Genomic DNA, 23021 nt, shown 5'->3' on the forward strand with positions numbered 1-23021 from the left:
CTGAAGGCTGGTATTCTCAGAATGGGAAGCTCCAGGTTATGGGGAGCTCCCCAGGCTAACAATATCAGCCAGCAGCCGCCCGGAATTGCCGCATTAGATGCGACAGTCCCGGGACATTACCGGCCCATCCAGAATTGCCCTGGTGCAGTGGCAAACGGGGTAATAAGGAGTTAATGGCAGCAACCCATAGCTGCCACTAAGTCCTAGGTTAATCATGGCAGGCGTCTCCCCGAGATACCTTCTATAATGAACCTGTAAGTTAAAGTAAATAAACACACACATCCAAAAAATCATTTATTTGTAATGAAAGACAAAAAAACACCCTCTTGCACAACTTTATTAACCCCTCAAAAACACCTCCAGGTCCGACGTAATCCACGGTCCCCCGATGCTTCCAGCTCTGCTACATCGGAAGCTGACAGTAGCGGCAGTAGAACACTGCCGCTCCTGTGAGCTCCATGCAGCAACTGAAGTGAGTCGCGCGATCAGCTGTGCTGTCACTGAAGTTACTCGCGGCCACCGCTCTACGGTGGAGCACTGCAGCTGTGGCCGCGAGTAACCTGAGTGAAAGCACAGCTGATCGCGCGGCTCACTGCAGTCACTCAAGGGATTTGCGATCACAGGTGAGTCCTTCACGTGTGACCGCAAATCAAGCCGCGGCACACGCAAAGAGCCGCGCGATCACAATGAAGTCGGGGTAAGTTCATCCGAGTTCATTCTGATCGCGCGGCACTGTCCGCAGCCAGCCAAGACAGTGACAGTGCGGTCCCACTCGGCTCTGCTGCAAGTCTATGGGGATGCTCCAGAGCCGAGTGGGTGCGTTCTCTGAAAAATGTGCGTTCTGGATGCTTTTCCCATTCTGTTTATGGCAGAGAAAGCATCCAGAATGCATGAATTCTCACCAGGAATGTCCGCACTTTGCGTTCTGCCGAATGCATCTCAGAATGCAGCTTTTTCGGATGCGTTCTGAGACGCACACGCAGTGACTTACACGCTGCAGAATAGAACACAAAGTGCGGTCTCAGCCTAACACATATTGTTACATAACTGTGAGACCTGAGCAACTATAGAAAGGTAAAATCATGATAGATGAAGATATCCATAAAGTTGGGAATTTCATGATCTTTGAGAGACCTAGCCACATCCCATGACCAGCCCCATCTGAGGTCACCAAGGAGAGGTATGTGGGAGGGACTGTTCTTTAATAAATACAGAAGATTGAGGTGACTCCTTGTTTAATGCCCAGAAGATACTTTGCTGTGTAGGATCGTTCCACGTTCCATTGGAGTCCTGCCCTTCATAATTGTAAATGCTGTTTTATTTTATTCCCCTTTGTAACATCTTTTGTATTTTTTTAAAAACAATGCTTACATTTCAGATTAAATATATAAAATGTAATACAGGCATTCCTCTTGCTCTATAACTACATACCCAAAGCCATACGCTACCTGTAATGGGTGTCCAATCGGCCTGTATAAACAATTGCTGGTGGTATCTAGTAATTCCTTTTGTTATCATGATGTTGGTACTGATCATACTAAGGTATATTATTATTATATAGGCAGCAGAATGCTGTAAATTAGAGATGGGCGAACCCACAGATATTCAGGTTCGGTGGGTCGTGCTGGACTTTAAAAAAAAAAATCTGGCTCGGAGACCGGACTTGAACTCCATCTTGAACACCTGCCTGGATGCCGAACCCCATATAAGTTTATGGTGACTCGAACATTGTGCTGTACAATGGCGGTAGAAAGGGCTAGGTGGATTACCGCAGAACAGTTATACTTGCTGAGCCTCCTGCGCAGCTGTAACACTTCCATGTGCTTATCTTCACTGTGTATCAAAATAAGAAGGACCTTAAATGGCTTTTTTAAATGATTTAAAAAACAGCGTTCGACCCCCACAATCTTGTTACCCAGCTATGATCAAATCAAAAGTTATTGGGCCCCCAGCTTAAAAATAACAGCCTGCAGCTGCTCAGAATTGTTGCATCCATTAGATGGAACAATTTTGGCACTTTACGAAGCTCATCCCGATTGCCCTGGTGCAGTAGTACTTGGGGTAATATAAGGGGTTAATGACAGCTCACTGCTGCCACAAAGCCCTAGATTAGTAATAAGAGGCATCTATGAGTCCCCCATTACTAATCCTGTAAGTGAAAAGAAATAAACAGAAACATAAAAAAATCGTTTATTTGAAATAAAATACAAACCACCACTCTTCTCCAATTTATTAACCCCAAACACCCAGGTCCAATGTAATCCACACTATCCCAGCTCTGCTATGTGCCAAAGTCGCAAAACACACAGGCACATTACAGAACGGGACCGCACACTGTGGCTTCAGGCAGAGACTGACTGACTGACTGAGCTGTGAGTGGTGATGTCATTGAGTTTATCTGTGGTCACAGATGGAGGTTCCCACCATACCCCAACTGTGACCGCAGGCAAACACATATCAGGTGAACTGATTGAACTCAGTGAACTCACCTCAGGTGAACTGAGTTAATTCACACCTGCATATCATGCAGAAAACCACATTTTTTTTGTCAAGAGATGCAGATTTGATGCTCACCCATTACTATACATGTCCCCTCTGAATTGGAAATTGTTGTGGAATATGTTAGTGCTACATAAGGAATAATGATAATAATAATAATAATAATAATAATACCACCACCAGAGTGTAATTTGCTGGATCATACATTTTGTTAAACTAAAGATACTTTTGATTTTATAGAATCTCTTGATCAACTTATATTAGACCAAATTAGAGTACACCTTTCCCAACAAATATATCCCATTTTTTAAATAAGCTATGTCAAAAATGTGTCAAGAATGGGGGTCCAAATGGTTCACTATGTATGAGCCAAACTAAGACTTGGTTGGAGGAAATGTTTACCTTTTGTGCAAGATCCAATAACAATTGAATTGAACCTGGTACCATGTTAGTAAGGGTCAGGCTAGTGACCTACAGAGAGTGAGAGGTAGAGTATAGGAATGCTCATTCCTAATAATTGTGCAGTCTAAACAGTCTGCTATGATTAAAAACTATAGTGTTCAAATGGCGTAAGTTTCAACTTTTTCTGAATATGTCATTGTAGTCTGTGATTTGTTTTTGTTCTATTTTAGTTAATAAATAAGGAATTTCGCTCACACGTGCTGGATTGTGTTATGGAGTCTCCCATTTCCACCTTCTTTCAAAATAGTCTGCTGATCACCCAACGAACGAACTAGACACTTCTTCGTCGGATAATATACAGTACCTTTGCTGCCGAGAACAATACCAACCTTTGTGCACCAAACAATCTAATATTGATCTTTCTGTGTGCATATTACAATGTGGTCTGCATGTCTAAACAGCCTATTAAACAACCGCCGATCGGTCAATACGTAATAATCAGCGTTCGTGCATAATATAAATGGACTCTAAAACATGATTAGACTATTTACATTCTTTGCATTCCGTAACAATGTATAATAACGACAATGTACTGTATACAATAGGTTTGCAAACCTGCTGTGTAAACAAAATGGTGCAATGTTTTAACAAGAATATTAGCTTAGTTAATTTGCTCTTTAGAAAGCTACTAAATCAGTTGTAAATTATTGTCAGAAGTCTCATTTAATGACTAGAAAGCTTAAAATATTTGCTACATGTTCAATTTTTTAATTCTTGTATATTTGTGTTGCTACATCGTTTATAAATGCCTTATGTAAGTAATGCTGAGTATTATCTTTTTCACTTTTAATAAGTTCAAATCTATCATAAATTTAAGCTGACTATTTAATTATGCACCCAAGCAAAACCTTGAGGAGCCCTGAAAGTCACAGATAATATCTTAAATTGATTGCTTATTTGTTTATAGTTAACATTTTTGTTCTTTTATTAAGAAATTAAATTTTAAGCTTATTAAACAAATCTTTGCAATGAATAATTAGTATCCTTACATTTCAAAATCATATTCATAATGCTGTGGAAAAAAACAACAACAGTTCAAATAGTAACAAAACCCCTAAACTAATGCTTCAGGCAAATTTTTTTTAAGATTTGAGAAATACAAAACACAACAGAAAAAAAGAAGCAAGAAAAATATATTTTACAAAATAAGGGAATCATCTTTTTATCTGTTTTTTGTACCAAAACTAAAGGCCCCGTTACACGCAACGACATATCTAACGATATGTCGTCGGGGTCACGGATTTCGTGATGCACATCTGGCATCGTTAGCGACGTCGTTGCGTGTAACAGCTCCGAGCGAGTGTTAACGATCAAAACTACTCACCTTATCGTTGATCGTTGACATGTCGTTCATTTTCAAAATCACGTTGGTCGTTGTGGATGTAGGTTGTTCGTCGTTCCTGAGGCAGCACACATCGCTATCTGTGACACCCCGGGAATGACGAACAACAGCTTATCTGCGTCCTCCGGCAACGAGGTGGGCGTGTTGTTAATGAGGCTGCTCTCCGCCCCTCCACTTCTATTGGTCAGCTGCTGTGTTACGTCGCTGTGATGGCGACGAACCTCCCGCTTAACGAAGAGGTTGTTCACCGCCCACAGCGACGTCGCAGGAAGTTAAGTTTGTGTGACAGGTCTTAGCGATATTGTGCGCCACGAGCAGCGATTTGCCCGTGACGCACAAATGACGGGGGCGGGTGCTTTCACGAGCGACATCGCTAGAGATGTCACTGCGTGTAAAGCCCCCTTAACAGTATAACCTTATTAGGAAAACTCTATAATGTGGACAAGCTTGTTCCTCTTCCATGTTTTGGGCCCAAGTCTGAATTTGAGTTAAAAATATGAAATTAAAATAATACCCAGAATAATGTCACGTATCAGCTTTGAAAAAAATAGGTAACAGAGTATACGCATGCTTGAAATTTAAAAATTTTAATTTTGCTCGTTTTTTTTTGTAAATTACTGCCTTTAACTTAAAATAAGTGAAAACATGCAAGGAATTGTAGATTGTGGATCTTAGGAAAATTGTGGAATTTACTTCAGGGTTGTTCAAAAGAGTATGATTTATTATTGATGAACAAATCTATTCAAATTCACCAGCTTTGATAAATTTTGCAATGAAAGTCGAATCTAAGTCAATCGATTTGCATCATGTTCTGATGGATCCTTTTACAACTATTGATGTGCTATCTCCCTGCCTTTGATGTCTGCTCGCATGTCAAGTCCTCATCTTTTCCTGCAGATGAAGGCTGAATCATTCAGTCTTCATCTTCCTCTAGCAACTGCAGATAGAGCGGTGCTCTGCCTGTGGCTGTTACCCTGTTAAATGCCACTATTACTCTCTGTCATTAAGGGCTGGTGATTTTTTCGTTTTTGCACTTTTTTTTTTTCCTCCTCTATTCCAAAAGCCACATCTTTATGTTTCCGTGGATATAGCTGCTTGAGGGCTTGCTTTTGTGTGTTGAGTTGTACTTTTGAATTACATCATACATTTTAGCATATAATGTAATAGTAAGTGGGGAAAAAAATCCAGGTGTGGAAAAATAGCAATAAAAGTGAAATTCTGCAATTATTTATTTGTTTTGTTAGTTATAGAGTTCATTTTATCATACAACTGACCTGCCAGCATACGTTTTCATGTCAGTATAATTATGTACAGTGAGGAAAATAAGTATTTGATACACTGCTGATTTTGAAAGATTTCCCACCTTCAAAGAATGGAGGGTTCTTTTACTTGGGTCTTTTATTTTTATAGTAGGTACACTCCAACTGTGACAGACAGAATCTTACCCCATAAAACAGGAAAAAACATTGAATGATTTTTAAATAATTAATTTGCATTTTATTGAATGAAATATGTATTTGATCTCCTACTAACCAGCAAGGATTCTGGCTCTCACGGACCTGCTATTTTTTTTCATCAAGAAGCCTTTCTACTTTGCACTCATTATCTGTATTAATTGCATCTGTTTGAACTCATTACCTGTATAAAAGACACCTGTCCACACATTCAATCAATCACACTCCAACCTCTTCACCATGTCCAAGACAAAGAGCTGATTAAGAAAACTAGTTAGAAAATTACACACCTGCACAAGACTGGAATGGGCTACAGAACATTAGGCAAGCAGCTTGGTGAGAATGCAACAACTGTTGGCACAATTAGCAGAAAATGGAAGAAACACAAGATGACTGTCAATCTTACTCGGTTCGGGGTTCCAGGCAAGATCTCACCTCATGGAGGGAAGATGATTCTGAGTAAGCTCATGAATCAGCCCAGAACTACATAGGAGGACCTGGTCTATCACCTGAATATAGCTGGAACCACAATCTCAAAGATTACAGTTAGTAACAAACTACGCCATCATGGATTAACATCTTGCAGGGCACGCAAGGTCCCTTTGCTCATGCCGCACATGTCCAACAACCTCCTTCCTTGAGTAAGAGCATTGAAGATGGGTTATGGTTGGGTCTTCCAGCATGACAATGATCTGAAACACACAACCAGGAAAACTAAGGAGTGGCTCCTTAAGAAGTATTTGATGGCCCTGCAGTGACCTAGCCAGTCTTCAGACCTGAACCCAATAGAAAATATTTGGAAGGAGCTGAAACTCAATATTGCTCAGTGATAGTCCCAATACCTGAAAGATGTGGAGAAGATCTATATGGAGAAGTGGGCTAAAATCCCTGCTGCAGTGTGTGCAAATGTGTTGAAGAAAACAGGAAACATCTGACCTCTGTAATTGCAGACAAATATTTTGCACCAAATATTAAGGTTTGTGTTTCTATTGTATGCAATACTTATTTTATAAATAAAATGCTAATTAATTATATACAAACCATGTAATGTGATTTTCTGGATTTTTGGGGGGGAGTCTGTCACAGCTAGAGATGAGCCACCCCCCTAGTCTTTGAGTTCGGTTCGGATCGTCGAACGGAGGCTCCATTCGACGAACCAATTCGAACCCCATTGAAAACAATGGCAGGTAAACACAAACACATAAAAAAACACATTATACATGTACACATACAGTTAACAAACATTGCCATTACACTTACAGGTCCCCGCGACGCGTCCTGCACTCTTTCTCCCGCCGCTTTTCCTTCCGATAATCGCTGCGTCCTTTCGGCAACCAGCACTGATGATAGGACCTTCCGTGATGTCAAAATAGCATGTGACGAGTCACGTGTGTATTATCTCATTGGCTACAGACTGGTCACATGGCTAGATGTCATGCTAGGTCCTGTCAGTGCATCTCTCCAGTACGCGGTGCTCGTTCCAGGATCTCCGTGTACCGGCAAGATGCTCTGGCATATGGTCGGATTTCCTGTTCCTGCATGTGGGCGCTCTTTATAGAGTCAGCCCCCATGCATGGACTGGCTGCCACAGCCGGTGAATTGCGGCACCGGGAATCATGTGATTGGAGCACCATTGCTATAGTAACCCGCCTGTCAGTGGTGACATCAGCGCTTACAGCCCGCAGCCTCTGCTCACTCACTGAGTGATTAGACTGCACGGGGAGCAGCAGTGTCTTCCTCCCATGCAGTGCTCTCTGATGTAGCAGAGCTGCATGGGTTGAAGGAGAAAGAAGACAGAAGACCAGGATCTTGGAGGGATGAGAGGGAGTAATAAACATGAAGTCTCTAAGTGTGTCTGTGTATTTATTTCTATTAAAGTATTTTTTCTCTGTCTGGTGTCTTTTTTTAACCCTTTATTGGAGATTCTTAATGGCCGGGTCAAACTTGCCTGACATTAAGAATCTCTGGTTTAATACTAGCTAGTAAAACAAAGCTAGTTTTAACCCATTATTACCCAGCAAGCGACCCGGCTTCAGGGCTGCTGGAAGAGTTGGATACAGCACCAGATGATGGTGCTTCTATGAAAGCGTCATTTTCTGGGGCGGCTGCGGACTGCAATTCACAGCAGAGGGGCCCAGAAAGCTCGGGCCAACCTGTGCTATGGATTCCAATCCCCAGCTGCCTAGTTGTACCTGGCTGGACACAAAAATGGGGCGAAGCCCATGTCAATATTTTTTTAATTATTTCATGAAATTCATGAAATAATTAAAAAAAGGGCTTCCCTATTTTTTTAGTTCCCAGCCTGGTACAAATAGGCAGCTGGGGGTTGGAAGCAGCCATACCTGCCTGCTTTACCTGGCTAAAATACAAAAATATGGCGAAGCCCACGTCATTTTTTTTGGGGGGGGGCAAAAAACTCCGGCACACAGTCCTGGATGTAGTATGCTGACCCTTGTAATTCTGCAGCTGCTGTCTGCTCTCCTGCATACACTAGTGAATGGAGCATGCTGAGCCTTGTAGTTCTGCAGCTTCTGTCTGCTCTCCTACATACACTAGTGAATGGAGCATGCTGAGCCTTGTAGTTCTGCAGCTGCTGTCTGCTCTCCTCCATACAGACAGACAGCAGCTGCAGAACTACAAGGCTCAGCATACTCCATCCAGGACTGTATGCAGGAGTTTTTTGCCCTCCCAAAAAAATTACGTGGGCTTCACCATGTTTTTGTATGCTAGCCAGGTACAGCAGGCAGCTACGGGCGGCCCCCAACCCCCAGCTGCCTATTTGTACCTGGCTGGGAATCAAAAATATAGGGAAGCCCTTTTGTTTTTTGATTATTTCATGAAATAATTAAAAAAAAAAAAATTTGTGTCCAGCCAGGTAAAACTAGGCAGCTGGGGATTGGAATCCGCAGTGCAAGGTGCCCAAGCTTTCTGGGCACCCCTGCTGCGAATTGAAGTCCGCAGCTGCCCCAGAAAATGGTGCTTTCATAGAAGTGCCATCTTCTGGCGCTGTATCCAACTCTTCCAGCTGCCCTGGTGATGAGTGGCTTGCTGGGTAATAATGGGGTTAGGGCTAGCTGTATATTATCAACTGGCCCTAAGCCCGAAATTCATGGTGTCACGCCAATATTAGACATGGCACCATGAATTTCTAGTTCAGATAAAAAAAAACACAGCACACAGAAAAATATTTTTATTAGAAATAAAACACAACACAATTAGTGACTTCATCTTTATTGAAATACGGCTTTTATACAATCAGCTAATGCATCAATGCAAAAAACCCCCAAAAAACTACACACTTCTGTGCAGACTCCTGTCCAACAACAGCAGCTGATAGTTTAGCTGGCCGGGCGGTAAATAGCCGGTTTCACCGCTCGACTTTTAGTGTCAGCTGAATCCGAAAGGTGACTGCATCAGCTGATCATCGCCAGGTTTGAGAGAGAGAAAAGAGAGAGAAAAGAGAGAGAAAAGAATGAGAAAAGAGAAGAGAGAGGGAGAGAGAAAAGAGAAGAGAGAGGGAGAGAGAGAGAGAAGAGAGAGAGAAGAGGAGAGAAGAGGAGAGAAGAGAGAGAAGAGGAGAAAGGAGGAGAGAAGAGAGAGAGGAGAGGGAGAGAGAGAGACAAAAGAGAGAAGAGAGAAAGAGGGGAGAGAGAAGACAGAGAGAGAAGAGGAGAGAAGAGAGAGAAGAGCGGGAGAGAGGAGAGAGAAGAGAGAGAGGAGAGCAGAGAAGAGAGAGAGAAGAGCAGAGAGAGGAGAAAGAAGAGAGAGAGAAAAGAGAGAGAGGAGAGAGAAGAGAGAGAGAAGAGGAGAGAAGAGGAGAGAAGAGAGAGAAGAGAGAGAGGAGAGAGAAGAGAGAAAGAGGAGAGAAGAGAGAGTAGAGAGAGAGAGAGAAAGAGAGACAGAGAGAGAGAGATAACAAGAGAGAGAAAGAGAGAGAACAGAGAGAGAGAAGAGAGAGAGGAGAGAGCAATGCAGCCTCATTCCGTGAACTGCTCCAATTTTAGAGGTGTGGCCCGCAGCTCACAGCTGATGTCCGGCTCCTCCCCTCAGTGAATAATTAAATTAAATGAAATTATAATTATAAATAAATAATAATTATAATTTACAATTAAATTCTTTACCGGGGCGGCCGGGACTTGAACTTGTGAACTAATGCTTCTTAGGTAGTAGCTCTAACCATTGAGCCACTGCCTCTAATGAGTAACATAGGAAGATTTGGTTATCTTGACCTCTGCATTGCAGAGTGAAGTGTCTGGTGACAGCGCGGCTCACTTCAGGTGCTGCGTGGAGAAGACACAAAGCGTTCGTGTTCTACGGGGCTCCCTGTCATCTTCATGTAGCAGAGCTGACAGTGTCGTGTGGATTACTTCGGACCTGGATTGTTGTTTGGGGATTAATAAAGAGGTAAATGAGGGTTTTTTTTGTCTTTAATTCCAAATAAAGGATTTTTCGCTGTGTGTGTTTATTTACTTTCACTTACAGGTTAATCATGGAAGGTGTCTCGGGGAGACGCTTGTCATGATTAACCCCGTTATTATCTCGATTGCCACTGCACCAGGGCAATTCAGGATGAGCTGGGTAGAGTCCCGGGACTGGCACATCTAATGGATGCAGCAATATCGGGTGGCTGCCTGCTGATATTGTTAGGTTGGTGGGCTCCCCATAATGTGGTGCTCTCCATCCTGACAATACCAGCCTCCAGCCGTGTGGCTTTATCCTGGCTGGTATCACAATTGGGGGGAACCGCATTATTTTTTTTTTTTAATAATTTATTTATTTATTTTACTGCATGATATAGACCTGCCCACCAGCGGCTGTGATTGGTTGCAGCGAGACAGCTGTCACTCATCGTGGGGGCGTGTCTGACTGCAACCAATCATGGGCGGGGAAGGCACGGAATACCTGATTGATGGCAGCCATTTTCAAAAGAGGAAAAGCCGCCGGAGATTTGTGACAGCCATGCAGCGAAACGCCCATGATCGGTGAGTAGGAAAGAGAGAGGGATTGTGCTGGGGACGCAGGACCCATGCAGATACGCAACCTGCACACATACTTACTGTGAAAAGCCACGCTTTTGATGATCGAACCGTTCTCAAAAGTAACTCGAACTGCAGAACTTTAAGCAAATCGTTCGAGTTCATCAAACGACTTGAACACCCCCCAAAATCACTCGAACATGAAATTGGCGAACCGTTTGACTCGAACATCGCTCAACTCTAGTCACAGCTGAAGTGTATCTGTGATAAAAATTACACAACTCTTCTTTCTTTGTGGGTGGAGAAGCTTGCAAAATTGGCAGTGTATCAAATACTTATTTTCATCATTGTACATTTTCATACTGACGTGAAGATTTATGCTGACAGGTGCTTTTTGATAAGACGTACTCCACAGCTAAAAATCAAACTAAAAATCATAAGAAAGAATTGCAGAATTTCACTTTTATTGCTATTTTGTCACACTAGGAATTTTTTTTCCAGCTTACCATTACATTATATGATAAAATGGTGTCATTGAAAAGTACAACTCAGCTCACAAAAAACAAGCCCTGAAGCAGCTAAATTGCTGGAAAGAAATAAAAAGTTATGGCTCTTGGAACAAGGGAAAGAAAAATACAAAGGTGCTAAAACGAAAAATCATCAGTCCTTAACAGGTTAAATAGGTTATTTCCCTTCCGCAAAGCCTTAATATTTGTGCAGCATTGCGGGAAAAAAATCCCACATCTGAGATTACTGAACATAGGATTCACGACCTCTGACTGTGAACAGAGCTTTTAAGTGTTGTTGAGCCTCCACCATCAACCGCAGCTGCAGCATCTTCTTATCTTGAATTAACCACAGAAGAAGCAGATCTGCCCCTCCAAAGGTCTTTTAGCCAAACATTGGCTCCATTCTATACTACCAACGCTACATCCCTACTCCTCTAATTACATCATCTCTTTGTCACCCCGATCTAGTTTCTAGGTTCTATCCATCACCCGGACATCAAAACAGTCTCATCCCTGATTCGGGTGACAATTGTGTCAGTGTGAGAAAAGTCCTAAGGGCCTTGAACTTACTCTTATTTCCCACCTGAGGATTTGCCCTGACTCTTAGTACAAGAACCACCGTGGCTGCCACAGCCAGCTCACCTACTAACATAACTGCCATAAATACTACCACAACCACACAAGCCCCAGCAATCATTTTGCACAACCAAAGAATGTGTCACAACCAAACTGTGTCACTACACAAAACACCTGTGGCATGTTAAGGGTTTAGGAAAGATGGAGGCCACAGCAGGCGGCCTTCTGAGGGCTTGAGAAGTGTGGGTCTTTGGGAATCTGTCCAGCAGGGCAGTTGTCCAGTCTGGACCTCTACTCAACGAATCAAGAGGGGATTATTATAGGTTGTATAAAAGCATAAGCAATTAATGAAATGAAAAACTTGGAATATGTAAACAGCAAACGCCAATTCTCTGTCAGCCTAAACAACATGTTTCAGATGTCAGGCATTCTTAATCTTGTTACAACTGAATAGGCAAGGTGCAATGGTTTATACAGTGTGGAAAAGAAGTATTTGATGCACTGCCGATTTTGCAAGTTTTTCCACCTACAAAGAATGGAGAGGTCTGTAATTTTTATCATAGGTAAAGTTCAACTGTGACAGACAGAATAAAAAAAATATCCAGAAAATCACATTTCATGACTGTTAATTAATTATTTTGCATTTTATTGTACGAAATAAGTATTTGATCACCTACCAACCAGCAAGAATTCTGTTTCTCACACACGTTATTTTTTCCTTAAGAAGCCCTTCTACTCTGCAGTCATTACCTGTAATATTTGCACCTGTTTGAACTCATTATCTGTATAAAAGACACCTGTCCACACATTTAATCAATCACACTCCAACCTCTAGACCATGGCCAAGAGCAAGGAGCTATCTGCAGACACCATGGACACAATTATAAACCTGCACAAAGCTGGGATGGGCTACAGGACAATAGGCAAGCGCTTGGTGAGAAGCAACAACAGCGCAATTATTAGAAAATGGAAAAAAAACACAAGATGACTGTCAATCTTACTCAGTCTGGGGCTCCATGCAAGATATCACCTCATGGGATAAGCATGAGTCTGGAAAAGTTCAGGAATCAACCCAGAACTACATGTTGTTACGGTTACCGAGGGGCAGTGACTGTCCAGGGGTGGACCCACTGGACCATTCACCGGACTTCCCCGAAGGAGCAAGCAGCAGCGAACCCCTATACAGGGATTGTGACGTGCTCCAAATGGAAGGTCTAAATGCACGGCATCCAGGGACCAAAGGTGATAGTCTCTTACAGACAGTTAGAGTCACAATGTCCAGTGCCGAAGTACTTAGATGTGGCGACACAGAGGTGTAAGCTGAGATGAGACGGCACTGTGGTGATGGCTCAGGCTTGGTGGCACTGTGGTATAGCCACAGACATGGCGGCACTCTAGTGATGGTTCAGACATGACGACACTGTGGTACAGGCTCAGACATGTTAGCACTCTGGTGACTGTTCAGATGTGACGGCACACTGGCAATGGTGAAGAGCAGGCTCTAGTATGAGACAGAGGTTAGCAACAGGAGCCTGGGACAGGGATAGACACAGTAAACATACAGGGACCTGAGAATTAACAATGCACTATAGGCAACGTTGTGCACATGCATCCTGTCAGGGGAGGCAGTCTTAAATACCTTTAGGGTAATAAATTACCTCAGGTATTGGTTCTTTAAAAAAGAGGGTGTGGCCGGGCGCGCACCCTATGGGCATTTACTGAAGCCTTGTGTGTGGTCTGGACACAGGAAGAAGTTGCAGCAGAAGATGAGGGAATGGAGCTGCCGGAAAGGTGACTGGGAGGATGCCTCCATCGTGGTCTGGGAGCGGGGATGCATGGAGATACCACGCAGGAACCAGATGCTGCAGAGCTGTTGGACAGATGAGAGGGGTGACGCCCCCGCCGGTATCTGGCACCAGCGCTGGGCGCTACACATGTTAGGACTTGGTCAATTACCTGAAGAGAGCTGGGGCCACAGTCTCAAAACGTACTATTAGTAACTCACTATGGTGTCATGGATTAAAATCCTGCAGGCCATGCCCTTTCCAGTACATGTAGGTACAGATGGATGACCTCGGGGAGATCAACATCCAACTCCACGGAGACACCATCACGTGTTTCTCAAAGGAGTGATACTAGAACAAGGCCCCCTGGGAAATATGCAAAACAGGAATGCCGCGAAGACACCATCACATGTTTCTCAATGCTGGCAAGAAACTAGCCAGGTCTTTCACTGGGAAGGAACAACCACGGGAAGGGCAGTCTCCAGTCAAGGAAACCGCCTATACCAAAACATGGTATCCATCCACAGACAGCTGTTTCGGGGTATTTGCCCCTCATCAGTGTGGAGTAGGAAACTGGCTAGTGTGAACAATGCCTAGTAGAAGACCACATAGGTACAGATGGTTGACCTCGGGGAGATCAACATCCAACACTGCGGAGAAACCATCACGTGTTTCTCAACGCAGTGACACTAGAACAAGGCCCCCTGGGAAAATATTCAAAACAAGAATGCCGCGGAGACACCATCACATGTTTCTCAACGCTGGCAAGAAACTAGCCAGGTCTTTCACCGGGAAGGAACAACCACGGGAACAGCAGTCTCCAGTCATGGAAACTGCCTATACCAAAACATGGTACACATCCACAGACAGCAGTTTCGGGGTATTTGCCCCTCATCAGTGTGGAGTAGGAAACTTCCCGGTGAAAGACCTGGCTAGTTTCTTGCTATCGTTGAGAAACATGTGATGGTGACTCCGTAGCATTCTTGTTTTGCATATTTTCCCAGGGGATAGCCAGTTTCCTACTCCACACTGATGAGGGGCAAATACCCTGAAACAGCTGTCTGTGGATGGATACCATGTTTTGGTATAGGCGGTTTCCTTGACTGGAGACTGCCCTTCCCGTGGTTGTTCCTTCCCGTTGAAAGACCTGGCTAGATTCTTGCTAGCATTGAGAAACATGTGATGGTGTCTCCACGGCATTCTTGTTTTGCATATTTTCCCAGGGAGCCTTGTTCTAGTGTCACTGCGTTGAGAAACACGTGATGGTGTCTCCGTGGCATTCTTGTTTTGCATATTTTCTAGGGGGCCTTGTTCTAGTGTCACTGCATTGAGAAACACGTGATGGTGTCTCCGCGGTGTTGGATGTTGATCTCCCTCAGGTCAACCATTTGTACCCAATGTGGTCTTCTACTAGGCATTGCTCCGACTAACCAGTTTCCTACTCCACACTGATGAGGGGCAAATACCCTGAAACAGCTGTCTGTGGATGATACCATGTTTTGGTATAGGTGGTTTACTTGACTGGAGACTACCCTTGCCATGGTTGTTCCTTCCCGGTGAAAGACCTGGCTAGATTCTTGCCAGCATTGAGAAACATGTGATGGTGTCTCCGCGGCATTCTTTTTTTGTATTTTTTCCCAGGGGGCCTTGTTCTAGTGTCACTGCGCTGAGAAACACGTGATAGTGTCTTCTCCGTGGTGTTGGATGTTGATCTCCCTGAGTTCAACCATCTGTACCTATGTGGTCTTCTACTAGGCATTGCACCCACTAGCCAGTTTCCTACTCCTCACTGAGGGCAAATACCCCGAAACAGCTGTCTGTGGATGGATACCATGTTTTGGTATAGGCGGTTTACTTGATTGAAGACTGTCCTTCCCGTGGTTGTTCCTTTCCGGTGAAAGACCTGGCTAGTTTCTTGCCAGCGTTGAGAAACATGTGATGGTGTCTCCGCTGCATTCTTATTTTGCATACTTTCCAGTACATGTACAGTCCCTTTTGAAACTTGCCAATAATCATCTGGATGATCCAGAGGAGGCATGGGAGAAGGTAATGTGATCAGATGAAACCATAATAGAACTGCCCAAGAACACCGTCCCAACCGTGAAGCATGGGGATGGAAACAATATACTTTGGAGGTTCTTTTCTGCAAAGGGGACAGGATAAGTGCACCGCATTGAAGAGAGAATGAATGGAGTTTATGTATGTCGACATTTTGGCCAACAACCTCCTTCCCTCAATAAAAGCATTGAAGATTGGTCATGGCTGCGTTTTTCAGCATGACAATGACCTGAAACACACAGCAAGGGCAATTAAGAAGTGGCTTCATAAGAAGCATTTCAAGGTTCTGGAGTAGCCTAGCCAATCTCCAGACCAGAACCCAATAGAAAATCTAGGTGGGAGCTGAAACTCAATGTTGATGTCACACAAAGTTTTGCAACTGTCATGTCAGCATAAAGCTCTGTTCACATTGCAGATTCTGCCACTCCTCCCATTGGTATCTGTGGTGTCTCTGAGCAACACAGACAGACTCTGGCGTCGATCTGCTGTGTGCTCAGTCATAGTCTGGCTAGTAAGAGTTAACCCCTGCTAGTCTGCTTGTTAGGCTCCTTTGATCACATGTTGTGAGGAAGCCAATAACATCAATTGTGTTGGTCTGTGTGATTTGGTATCCCAGACACCATCTGGGAAAGTGGAAAATGTGGGAAAGTGTTGATTTTTGCCAGGAGTGGTTGTGGAGTTTACCCGTCATCTTCTTGTTTCCTCCCTGCTCTTGTTTTCCTTCTTATCTTTTATTGTCCTATGCCTCTGTGAGCAATTGATGTGTGACAGAGTTTTGGTTTCCCTTGTTTATCTATTTTTGTGGGTTTTATCTCACTCCTGTCCCGGTTCCCCATGAAGGACTGGGATTGGGTATCAGATCATGGCTGCTTAGAAGCAGAGCCAGGAAGGAAACTCAGGCATATCCACCTTTATAGGTATCCCTGAGACTAGGGATCACATAGGGCCCCCTAGCTTGTGGGTCTGCTTAAGAGCCCAGTTTCCTTCTATCTCCATAGTCAATGTGACAGTTGCCCTGTGACAGCCTTGAAACATGAGAGATCTGGAGAAGATCTGTATGGAGGATTGGGCCAAAATCCCTGCTGCAGTGTGTGCAAACTTGGTCAAGAACTACAGGAAACGTCTGACCTTTGTAATTGCAAACAAAGGTTTCTGTATCAAATATTAAATTCTGTTTTTCTATTGTATCAAATACTTATTTCATGCAATAAAATGCAAATTCATTATTTCAGAATCATATAATGTGATTTTTTTGGATTTGTTTTATTATTTTTGTTTCAGTTAAAGTGTACCAACAATAAAAATTACAGACCTCTCCATTCTTTATAGTTGGGAAAACTTGCAAAATCGGCAGTGTATGAAATACTTATTTTTCTCATGGTACCTCCTCTTCCATTGTAACAAACTATCCCCTTAAGTAAAGTTTATTGTTAACACCAAATGTGAATTTAAAACCTTACACATATCCCAAATGTTGATTAGGATTAAGTTAAACTCAAATGCATGTACATGATAACAAAGGGAAAAATTACAGGATAATTGCAGTCTTTTCAATAACATGTTGAGTTACCAAAATGCAAGAATACAGGGTTTTTTTAGTAATACAAATTTGCAGCAATGAGTTATAGTAATTACAAAATATTTTCAACGTCATTTCACCTAACTGAAAAGTTCACTAAACAAATACACTGTGTGCAGAATTATTAGGCAAATGAGTATTTTGATCACATGATACTTTTTATACATGTTGTCCTACTCCAAGCTGTATAGGCTTGAGAGCCAACTACCAATTAAGTAAATCAGGGGATGTGCATCTCAGTAATGAGGAGGGGTGTGGTGTAATGACATCAACACCCTATAAAAGGTGTGCTTAATTATTAGGCATCTTCCTTTCCTTTGGCAAAATGGGTCAAAAGAGAGATTTGACGGGCTCTGAAAAGTCCAAAATTGTGAGATGTCTTGCAGAGGGATGCAGCAGTCTTGAAATTGCCAAACGTTTGAAGTGTGATCACCGAACAATCAAGCGTTTCATGGCAAATAGCCAACAGGGTCACAAGAAGCGTGTTGGGCAAAAATAACTGCCCATGAATTGAGGAAAATCAAACGTGAAGCTGCCAAGATGCCATTTGCCACCAGTGTGGCCATATTTCAGAGCTCCAACATTACTGGAGTATCAAAAAGCACAAGGTGTGCCATACTCAGGGACATGGCCAAGGTAAGGAAGGCTGAAAAACGACCACCTTTGAACAAGAAACATAAGATAAAACATCAAGACTTGGCCAAGAAATATCTTAAGACTGATTTTTCAAAGGTTTTATGGACTGATGAAATTAGAGTGAATCTTGATGGGCCAGAGGCTGGATCATTAAAGGGCAGAGAGCTCCACTCTGACTCAGACGCCAGCAAGGTGGAGGTGGGGTACTGGTATCGGCTGGTACCATCAAAGATGAACTTGTGGGACCTTTTCGGGTTGAGGATGGAGTGAAGCTCAACTCCCAGACCTACAGCCAGTAACTGAAAGACAACTTCTTCAAGCAGTGGTACAGGAAGAAGTCGGTATCGTTCAAGAAAAACATGATTTTCATGCAGGACAATGCTCCATCACATGCATCCAACTACGCCACAGCGTGGCTGGCCAGTAAAGGTCTAAAAGATGAAAAAATAATCACATGGCCCCCTTGTTCACCTGATATGAACCCCATAGAGAACCTGTGTTCCCTCATAAAATGTAAGATCTATAGGGAGGGAAAACAGTACACCTCTCGCTCGGAACAGTGTCTGGGAGGCTGTGGTGGCTGCTGCATGCAATGTTGATCATAAACAGATCAAGCAACTGACAGAATCTATGGATTTTAGGCTGTTGAGTGTCATCATAAAGAAAGGTGGCTATATTGTTCACTAATTTTTGGGGTTTTGTTTTTGCATGTCAGAAATGTTTATTTCTAAATTTTGTGCAGTTATATTAGTTTACCTGGTGAAAATAAATAAGTGAAATGGAAATATATTTGGTTTTGATTAAATTGCCTAATAATTCTGCACAGTAATACTTACCTGCACAAACAGATATACTCCTAAGATAGCCAAATCTAAAAAAAAACACTCCAACTTCCAAAAATATTAAGCTTTGATATTTATGAGTCTTTTGGGTTGATTGAGAACATTGTTTTTATTATTGATCAACAACTATCATCGAAAATACAACTTGCCTAATAATTCTGCACACGGTGTATTGTAAATGGATAAATATTACCCGATGATCACTATGTTAATTATTAATTTACTTAGTGTCCCTAATAACTATAGAGCTGTTTAATTAATGGATATTCTATTAGACAATAAATAAGTCACAAAGCTATCATTGACGATGCTGTATAAAAGCAATAGAAGTAACAATTTATCAAACTAGCACTGTAACCTGCTGGTTGAAATAACCCGTGAATGCAATATAATGATTGCGGAAAATTTACCATACGGAAAACTTTTTTCTGCTGCACATCAAACAGCAGTAAGACTTTAATAGAACTGAATCCATGTTGTTAGTAGGGTGAAGTAATGACTGTGCTTCAAGGGAAAAGCCACAAGGAGTGTTCCCTGGTAAAGAATGCCTGGTGAAGAGAGCAAACAGGACGTAGACTGCCCCAAAAATGAGATGATGCCAAGCCCTGCCCGCCGAGATTCTGGCGACAGCCCCAGCAAAGCAGCACATCCACGAAGATTTTTATATGGTGCAAAACTAGAAACTGCTACTAAGGTAATAAAAAGGAGCTATAAAAAGACTGAGAAGATACAAAAAAGGGGGAAAACTAATGATGATAAATCAAAGTATTGCTCAGAGATGGGATCAATAGTGTAACACAATAACCCTTTTCAGATATATTCCCTTGGGTATATGAGTTTCTAATCGAAATATCCACCAAGCCTCTCTATTACGAGTATTTTTCTAAATTTCCTCCTATATCTATTTGCATAATTTGTTCTATAGCATACATTTTCAATGACATTTTAGTACAATTATGCTCATTATTATAGATAGTGGTGACATATTTTTTTGCTGCTTTGTTATTGTCAATTTCATAGAGATGGTCCCTAACTTGATTCTTCAAAGGTCGATTTGTACTGCCCACATATTCAAGCTTACAAGAAATGCTCTCCGTTATATAAATTACATTTGTAGTGTTGTAGTTTATTAATGAATTCTTTTGAAAAGTATCTTTTTCATTTGAATCACTAAAAAAAAAATATTTTTATTGCATTAATACATGTTTTACATGAACTATGAGGGGCTGCTGCTAAATCTTTGGCTTTGTAATGTTTCTTGTTTCTATGGTAACGAATGTTACATCACATGAAAGCCTTGTGTCTAATATATGTTTTCAAAATTTTGTGTTTGTTGCTTATGGCATCAGTGTTCTACGCACATGGGAAAACAAAATGGCGGAATCTAATGCGATATTTACAGCAACTGAGAGCAGTGGAGTGATAAAATTCATGTTTGTGCAAGGAAAGTCCATGAAGGATATTCATAGTGATATGTCGCACACATTGGGGGATCAATGCCCTTCATGTTCCACAGTTAAGAATTGGGTTGCCAAATTTAAAACGGGCCAGTTCAGCACCAATGATGAGGAACGTCCTGGATGACCGAGAGTGGTTGTTGTTCCGGAGATCGTCGATGCTGTGCACAACCTCATACTGGAGAATCAATGAATTTCAGCTAAAGCAATAGTAGACATCATGGGGATTTCCCATGAACATGTTTGTGTCATTTTCCATGAACTTTTGGACATGAAGAAGCTATCTGCAAAGTGGGTCCCCAAATGTTTGACAACAGATTAGAGAAGCATGTGAGTAAAAACTTCCCGGTCCATTTGTCAGTGTTTCCAGACTGATAAGAACTTCCTGGATTGACTGGGCACTATAGATGAGACCTGGATTTATTTGTATGACCTGAAAACAAGGAGCAGTCAAAATAGTGGAGGCACAGGGTTTTCCTCAGCATTACGAAGTTCAGGGTGCAAAAATCAGCCACTAAGGTAATGGCTTCTGTGTTCTGGGATAAGGAGGGCATACTGGTATCGAACTACCTTCAAAAGGGTTCCACCATCAATGCAAGATATTACATTGAACTTTTGGACCAATTGAAGGCAGCTCTGAAGGCCAAAAGGTGCGGCAAGCTGTCCAAAGGAATCTTGTTCCTGCAAGACAATGCCTCCGCTCACACTGCACAAGCGACCACGGCAAAACTGGCAGAGCTGGGCTTCCAGCTGGTTGACCACCCACCTTATTCACCAAATCTAGCTCCCTCTGACTATCATATGTTTCCAATCCTGAAGAAACACCTCAAAGGTACCAAATTTCACACCATTTTATAAGCCATGGCTGCTACGGATGCCTGGTTTGTGGCAACGTAAATCCTTCTTTTTGCTATTCTTACAGAACTTGGAATATCAATGTAAGAAGTCTGTTGACATAAGTGGAGAGTATGTGGAATAAATGTAAAGTTTCAACATCCTATCTTGTTTGTTTCTGGGTAAAGCCAAAGACTTATCAGCAGCCCCTCATCTCACAGTCCCACATCTACATATCATAGCTCCACATCTATAAAATCCTATTGTGCCCAACCACTTGGATTTGTTACTGCAATTTATTTAAAAAAATCTGGGTGCCAATTTATTTCCTGCGGTAGGAGCTCTTCTTGATACCACACGGCATGGCCTATTCAAAATTTGTGCAATATTAGTATTCTCTTTTAGGGTGGAAAGATTCTCAAAAATAAGTTCTTAATGGTCAAAAATTCATTGTTATATTGTAATACTAAATTCAGTGAATTATCTCGGGGGATTGGTTTTCTCAGTAATTTTGTAAATCGTGGTTTGTCCTCTACAATATTTTCTGCTCTATTCAACATACATTCTTGATAACCTTTGTTAGTTAATCCTTGCTAAATTGTATTTTTTTCTCGAATAAGATTTTCCATGTTATTACAGTTGTGTTTAGCTCGTGTGTATTAACCCACTGCAAAAGCTTTCACTGTATGTTTATGGTGATGACTGGTCGCATGCAGCACGGTATTACCTGATATTTTTTTGTGAAAACGGGATGTTACATAGTTACATAGTTACTTACCGTGTTTTTCCAAAAATAAGACCTCCCCCAAAAATGAGCCCTAGCAGGGATTTTCAGCATTTTCGGAGAAAGGCTTAAATATAAGCCCTCCCCCGAAAATAAGCCCTAGTCCTGGATCAATAATGAAGTGTCCGTGCAGCTAAAAGAAGATACAGATACTACAGGACACTTCATTATACACAGCGGCACCCGGCAATTACACTCACCCGACACTGAGCATCAGGACCTGCAGTGATCACACACCCACACACAGCAGCTCTCTCACACACACACTTACACACACACACACAATCAGATCTCACACATACACCAGATCTCACATACAAACATCGGATCGCACACACAGTCAGAACGCACACACAGTCAGATCGCACACATAATCAGATCGCACACACAAACATCGGCTCACACGCAAACCACAAATCACACACACACACACACACACACACAAACATCGGATCGCACACACATCGGATCGCATATACACTCACCTCATCCAGTGACACTGATCTCTTCTCGCCGGGAGAATCCTGATAGGCAGTGCGGTGCAGCGCGACGAACAGGACCTGCGGCCAGACACGTGACTTGCTTCATTCTCTGCTGCCGTAAGTGCTGGATGTGATGTGATGTGATGTGTGTGTGTGTGTGTCTGCAATCGGCTGTGTGTGTGTGTCTGCGATCGGCTGTGTTTTTCTGCGATTGGCTGTGTGTGTCTGCATTCGGATGTGTGTATCTGTGATCGGCTGTGTGTGCCTGCAATCGGATGTGTCTATCTGTGATGGCTGTGCGTGCCTGCGATCTGCTGTGTGTATCTGTGATCGGCTGTGTGTGTCTGCGATTGGATGTGTGTATCTGTGATGGCTGTGTGTGATCTGCTGTGTATATCTGCGATCTGCTGTGTGTGTATCTGTGATCGGCTGTGTATATCTGTGATCGGCTGTGTGTATCTGTGATGGCTGTGCATGCCTGAGATCTGCTGTGTGTGATCTGCTGTGTATATCTGCGATCTGCTGTGTGTGTATCTGTGATCGGCTGTGTGTATCTGTGATTGGCTTTGTGTGCCTGCGATCGGATGTGTCTATCTGTGATGGCTGTGCGTGCCTGCGATCTGCTGTGTGTATCTGTGATCGGATGTGTGTGTCTGTAATGGCTGTGCATGCCTGAGATCTGCTGTGTGTGATCTGCTGTGTGTGTATCTGTGATCGGTTGTGTGTGATCTGCTGTGTATATCTGTG

Source organism: Anomaloglossus baeobatrachus, chromosome 6 (assembly GCF_048569485.1).
Source record: "Anomaloglossus baeobatrachus isolate aAnoBae1 chromosome 6, aAnoBae1.hap1, whole genome shotgun sequence".
NCBI lineage: Eukaryota > Metazoa > Chordata > Amphibia > Anura > Aromobatidae > Anomaloglossus > Anomaloglossus baeobatrachus.